This window comes from Oncorhynchus tshawytscha, linkage group LG01 (assembly GCF_018296145.1).
Source record: "Oncorhynchus tshawytscha isolate Ot180627B linkage group LG01, Otsh_v2.0, whole genome shotgun sequence".
NCBI lineage: Eukaryota > Metazoa > Chordata > Actinopteri > Salmoniformes > Salmonidae > Oncorhynchus > Oncorhynchus tshawytscha.
The window spans coordinates 483,628-489,181 of NC_056429.1; the positions used below are offsets into that span (position 1 = coordinate 483,628).

The 5,554-nt window shown below is 47.9% G+C and overlaps 1 long non-coding RNA gene across 1 annotated transcript; it reads left to right on the plus strand.

Moving 5' to 3' along the window:
• Positions 1-2,424: 2,424 nt before the first annotated feature.
• LOC121846333 lies at positions 2,425-3,508 on the plus strand. The gene is made up of 4 exons (XR_006083200.1): positions 2,425-2,441; positions 2,482-2,599; positions 2,647-2,895; positions 3,328-3,508. It is a non-coding gene; the product is annotated as an uncharacterized LOC121846333 (long non-coding RNA).
• The last annotated feature ends 2,046 nt before the right edge of the window (positions 3,509-5,554 follow it).

A 5,554-nucleotide genomic window follows, 5' to 3' on the forward strand; every position in this document is an offset into this window, starting at 1 on the left:
GGGATCTGGGCCTGTTCCTGAGAATCAGATAAGTGATGGGTTGTCAATTGGCGAGTCGACATAAACATAAAATGTCATTAATTCATACAGTATGAGAATTGAGAAACACTATTCTTCGCCACAACAGTGCCAACTGAGCTAGTTAATGAGCAGGTTGTAGCTGTGTGTGTGTGTGTGAGAGAGAGACCACCTGACCCGTGAGTCTATCCAACAACCAAAAAAACTGCATAAATAAAAAGGTCTGGAACAAAACCAGCAATTCCGCCTGTTTATTAGTCATTTTAATGCCAGATAGTTAGTATTTTCCATGTACTGCTAGCGTTGGCCTTATTAACGGTATCAAAACAAGTAGAAACAACTCAAACTGTGCAGAATTAATTCACTACATAAGCATCACTCCCAATGCCAGCATAATAAAACAAACACTTCACCATCAATGATGAAGTAGTGCAATATGGAAAAGCTTTGATAATGTTGCTAGTTTTAAACAATAGTAACAAGTTACTAAGTTGTATTGTAATAGCAGCATGGCTCAGCATCACCAACACACAGCACTGTGCATAGTGAGCACAGTAAAACACCTTATGGCACCTAAGTGGTGTCAATATGGATCCACGTCTGCACCCACTGTCTTACGTCAGGTGGCGTCAATCCTACGCAATGGTCGTCCCTCAACCGACGATAACGGGAATCATCGTTATCTGATGTAAGACAATGGGTCTGAACCCATAGAGTTGGTTGGAACTGGAGCCTGTAGGCTACTTAGCACTCAGGAGGGTAAAGGTCTGTAGAGGGTAGAAGTCTGTAGAGGGTAGAAGTCTGTAGAGGGTAGAAGTCTGTAGAGGGTAGAAGTCTGTAGAGGCTAGAGGTCTGTAGAGGCTAGAGGTCTGTAGAGGCTAGAGGTCTGTAGAGGCTAGAGGTCTGTAGAGGGTAGAGGTCTGTAGAGGTCTGTAGAGGGTAGAAGTCTGTAGACGTCTGTAGAGGGTAGAAGTCTGTAGAAGTCTGTAGAGGGTAGAAGTCTGTAGAGGGTAGAGGTCTGTAGAAGTCTGTAGAGGGTAGAAGTCTGTAGAGGGTAGAGGTCTGTAGAGGGTAGAGGTCTGTAGAAGTCTGTAGAGGGTAGAAGTCTAGAGGGTAGAGGTCTGTAGAGGGTAGAGGTCTGTAGACGTCTGTAGAGGGTAGAAGTCTGTAGACGTCTGTAGAGGGTAGAAGTCTGTAGAAGTTTGTAGAGGGTAGAAGTCTGTAGAGGGTAGAAGTCTGTAGGAGTCTGTAGAGGGTAGACATCTGTAGAAGCCTGTAGAGAGTAGAAGCCTGTAGACGTCTGTAGAGTCTGTAGACGTCTGAAGTCTGTAGACGTCTGTAGAGGGTAGAAGTCTGTAGACATCTGTAGAGGGTAGAAGTCTGTAGAGGGTAGAAGTCTGTAGAGGGTAGAAGACTAGAGGGTAGAGGTCTGTAGAGGGTAGAAGTCTGTAGAGGCTAGAGGTCTGTAGAGGGTAGAGGTATGTAGAGGGTAGAGGTATGTAGAGGGTAGAAGTCTGTAGAGGGTAGAAGTCTGTAGAGGGTAGAAGTCTGTAGAAGTCTGGATGGTAGAAGTCTGTAGAAGTCTGTAGAGGGTAGAGGTCTGTAGAGGGTCTGTAGAGGGTAGTCTGTAGAGGGTAGAAGTCTGTAGAGGTAGAAGTCTGTAGAGGGTAGAAGTCTGTAGACATCTGTAGAGGGTAGAAGTCTGAGAGTCTGTAGAGGGTAGAAGTCTGTAGAGGGTAGAGAGTAGAAGTCTGTAGACTCTGTAGAGGGTAGAAGTCTGTAGAGGTCTGTAGAGAGGCTAGAAGTCTGTAGAGGAGGGTAGAAGTCTGTAGAGGGTAGAAGTCTGTAGAGGTAGAAGTCTGTAGAGTCTGTAGAGGGAGGGTAGAAGTCTGTAGACTAGAAGTCTGTAGAGGGTAGAAGTCTGTAGAGGCTATCTGTAGAGGGTAGAAGTCTGTAGAGGCTAGAGGTCTGTAGAGGCTAGAGGTCTGTAGTCTGTAGGGCTAGAGGTCTGTAGAGGCTAGAGTCTGTAGAGTCTGTAGAGGGTAGAAGTCTGTAGAGGTCTGTAGAGGGTAGAAGTCTGTAGAGGCTAGAGGTCTGTAGAGGGTAGAAGTCTGTAGAGTCTGTAGAGGGTAGAAGTCTGTAGACGTCTGTAGAGGGTAGAAGTCTGTAGACGTCTGTAGAGGGTAGAAGTCTGTAGACGTCTGTAGAGGGTAGAAGTCTGTAGAGGGTAGAAGTCTGTAGAGGCTAGAGGTCTGTAGAGGCTAGAGGTCTGTAGAGGGTAGAAGTCTGTAGAGGTCTGTAGAGGGTAGAAGTCTGTAGACGTCTGTAGAGGGTAGAAGTCTGTAGACGTCTGTAGAGGGTAGAAGTCTGTAGACGTCTGTAGAGGGTAGAAGTCTGTAGAAGTCTGTAGAAGTCTGTAGAGGGTAGAGAGGGTAGAAGTCTGTAGTCTGTAGAGGGTAGAAGTCTGTAGAGGGTAGAAGTCTGTAGACGTCTGTAGAGGGTAGAAGTCTGTAGACGTCTGTAGAGGGTAGAAGTCTGTAGACGTCTGTAGAGGGTAGAAGTCTGTAGACGTCTCTAGAGGGTAGAGGTCTGTAGAGGGTGTAGAGGTCTGTAGAAGTCTGTAGAGAGGTAGAGGTCTGTAGACGTCTCTAGAGGGTAGAGGTCTGTAGACGTCTGTAGAGGGTAGAGGTCTGTAGACGTCTCTAGAGGGTAGAAGTCTGTAGACGTCTCTAGAGGGTAGAAGTCTGTAGACGTCTCTAGAGGGTAGAAGTCTGTAGACGTCTCTAGAGGGTAGAAGTCTGTAGACGTCTGTAGAGGGTAGAAGTCTGTAGACGTCTCTAGAGGGTAGAAGTCTGTAGACGTCTCTAGAGGGTAGAAGTCTGTAGAAGTCTGTAGAGGGTAGAAGTCTGTAGGGTCTGAAGTAGAAGTCTGTAGAGGTAGAAGTCTGTAGAGGTCTGTAGAGGTCTGTCTGTAGAAGTCTGTAGAGGGTAGAAGTCTGTAGAGGGTAGAGGGTAGAAGTCTGTAGAGGGTAGAAGTCTGTAGAGGGTAGAAGTCTGTAGTCTGTAGAGGGTAGAAGTCTGTAGAGGAGGGTAGAAGTCTGTAGACGTCTGTAGAGGGTAGAAGTCTGTAGACTAGTCTGTAGAGGGTAGAAGTCTGTAGAAGTCTGTAGAGGGTAGAAGTCTGTAGAGTCTGTAGAGGGTAGAAGTCTGTAGAGGGTAGAAGTCTGTAGAGGGTAGAAGTCTGTAGAGGAGGGTAGAAGTCTGTAGAGGAGGGTAGAAGTCTGTAGACGTCTGTAGAGGGTCTGTAGAGGTCTGTAGAGGGTAGAAGTCTGTAGAAGTCTGTAGAGGGTAGAAGTCTGTCTGAGGGTAGAAGTCTGTAGACGTCTCTAGAGGGTAGAAGTCTGTAGACGTCTCTAGAGGGTAGAAGTCTGTAGAGGGTAGAAGTCTGTAGAGGGTAGAAGTCTGTAGAAGTCTGTAGAGGGTAGAAGTCTGTAGAGACGTCTGTAGAGGGTAGAAGTCTGTAGACGTCTGTAGAGGGTAGAAGTCTGTAGAGGAGGGTAGAAGTCTGTAGAAGTCTGTAGAGGGTAGAAGTCTGTAGAAGTCTGTAGAGGGTAGAAGTCTGTAGAAGTCTGTAGAGGGTAGAAGTCTGTAGTCTGTAGAAGTAGAAGTCTGTAGAGGGTAGACATCTGTAGAAGCCTGTAGAGGGGGTAGACATCTGTAGAAGCCTGTAGAGGGTAGAAGTCTAGGTAGAAGCCTGTAGAAGCCTGTAGAGAGTAGAAGCCTGTAGACATTACCTGTTTATTTCGCCCCAATTTCATGGTTTCCAATTGGTAGGTAGTTTTGTCCCATCGCTGCAACTCCCATATGGAGAGGCGAAGGTTGAGAGTTGTGCGTCGCACGAAACACGAACCAGCCAAGCCACACTGCTTCTTGACACAACGCCCGCTTAACCCGGAAGCCAGCCGCACCAATGTTCTGTATACACCGTACACCTGGCAACCGTGTCAGGGGCCATGTGCCCGGCCCACCACAGGAGTAACTAGAGCGCGATGGGAAATGTTAATCTTGGCCTGTCAAACCCTCTCCTAACCTGGATGACGCTGGGCCAATTGTGTGCCGCCTCATGGGTCTCCCAGGAACTGGCCAGCTGTGACACAGCCTGGGATCGAACCCAGGTCTCTAGTGACGCCTCAAAGACTGCGATGAAGTACCTTAGACTGCTGCGCCACTCGAGAGGCTCCCGCAAATTGATTTTAACAAAATTGATCTCCCAAAAAATGCTCCCCCCCATTGAATTTCAAAATCCCGATGTGGCCCTCGAGCCAAAAAGTTTGCCCACCCCTGCTATAGAGGGTAGGAGTCGGTAGTGCTAGCCTGTACGATCTGTAGGCTACACAGGTAGGTAAACTCTTAGAAAAAACTGTTCCAAAAAAGTCCCCATAGGAGAACCCTTTTTGGTTCCTGGTAAAACCTTCTGTGGAAAGGGTACCACATGGAACCAAAAAGGGTTCTCCTATGGGGACAGCCGAAGAACCCTTTTCGGTTGTAGATAGCACCTTTTTTTCTAAGAGTGTAGTATAGGCTACACTAGACTCAAGGGGATAGGAGGCTTTTCATTGGCTACACTAGACCCAAGGGGGTAGGAGGCTTTACATTGGCTACACTAGACCCAAAGGGGTAGGAGGCTTTACATTGGCTACACTAGACCCAAAAAAACTGGTAGGAGGCTTTACATTGGCTACACTAGACCCAAGGGGGTAGGAGGCTTTACATTGGCTACACTAGACCCAAAGGGGTAGGAGGCTTTACATTGGCTACACTAGACCCAAGGGGGTAGGAGGCTTTACAATTGGCTACACTAGACCCAAGGGGTAGGAGGCTTTACATTGGCTACACTAGACCCAAGGGGTAGGAGGCTTTACATTGGCTACACTAGACCCAAGGGGGTAGGAGGCTTTACATTGGCTACACTAGACCCAAGGGGGTAGGAGGCTTTACATTGGCTACACTAGACCCAAAGGGGTAGGAGGCTTTACATTGGCTACACTAGACCCAAGGGGGTAGGAGGCTTTACATTGGCTACACTAGACCCAAAGGGGTAGGAGGCTTTACATTGGCTACCTAGACCCAAGGGGGTAGGAGGCTTTACATTGGCTACACTAGACTAGACTCAAGGGGGTAGGAGGCTTTACAATGGCTACACTAGACTTGACAAGGGGGTAGGAGGCTTTGCTATTGGCTACACTAGACTAGACCCAAGGGGGTAGGAGGCTTTAAGCTTAGACAGACTGGGGGTAGGAGGCTTTACATTGGCTACCCTAGACCCAAGGGGGTAGGAGGCTTTACATTGGCTACACTAGACCCACTGGGGTAGGAGGCTTTACATTGGCTACACTAGACCCACTGGGGTAGGAGGCTTTACATTGGCTACACTAGACCCAAGGGTAGTTATGCATCCTCTAGGTGTCACTATGCAGCACTGTGTGCAACGTAATGCTGAGCATGTCAAGGTTCTGGCACTGGTGCTGGGTCAAGCA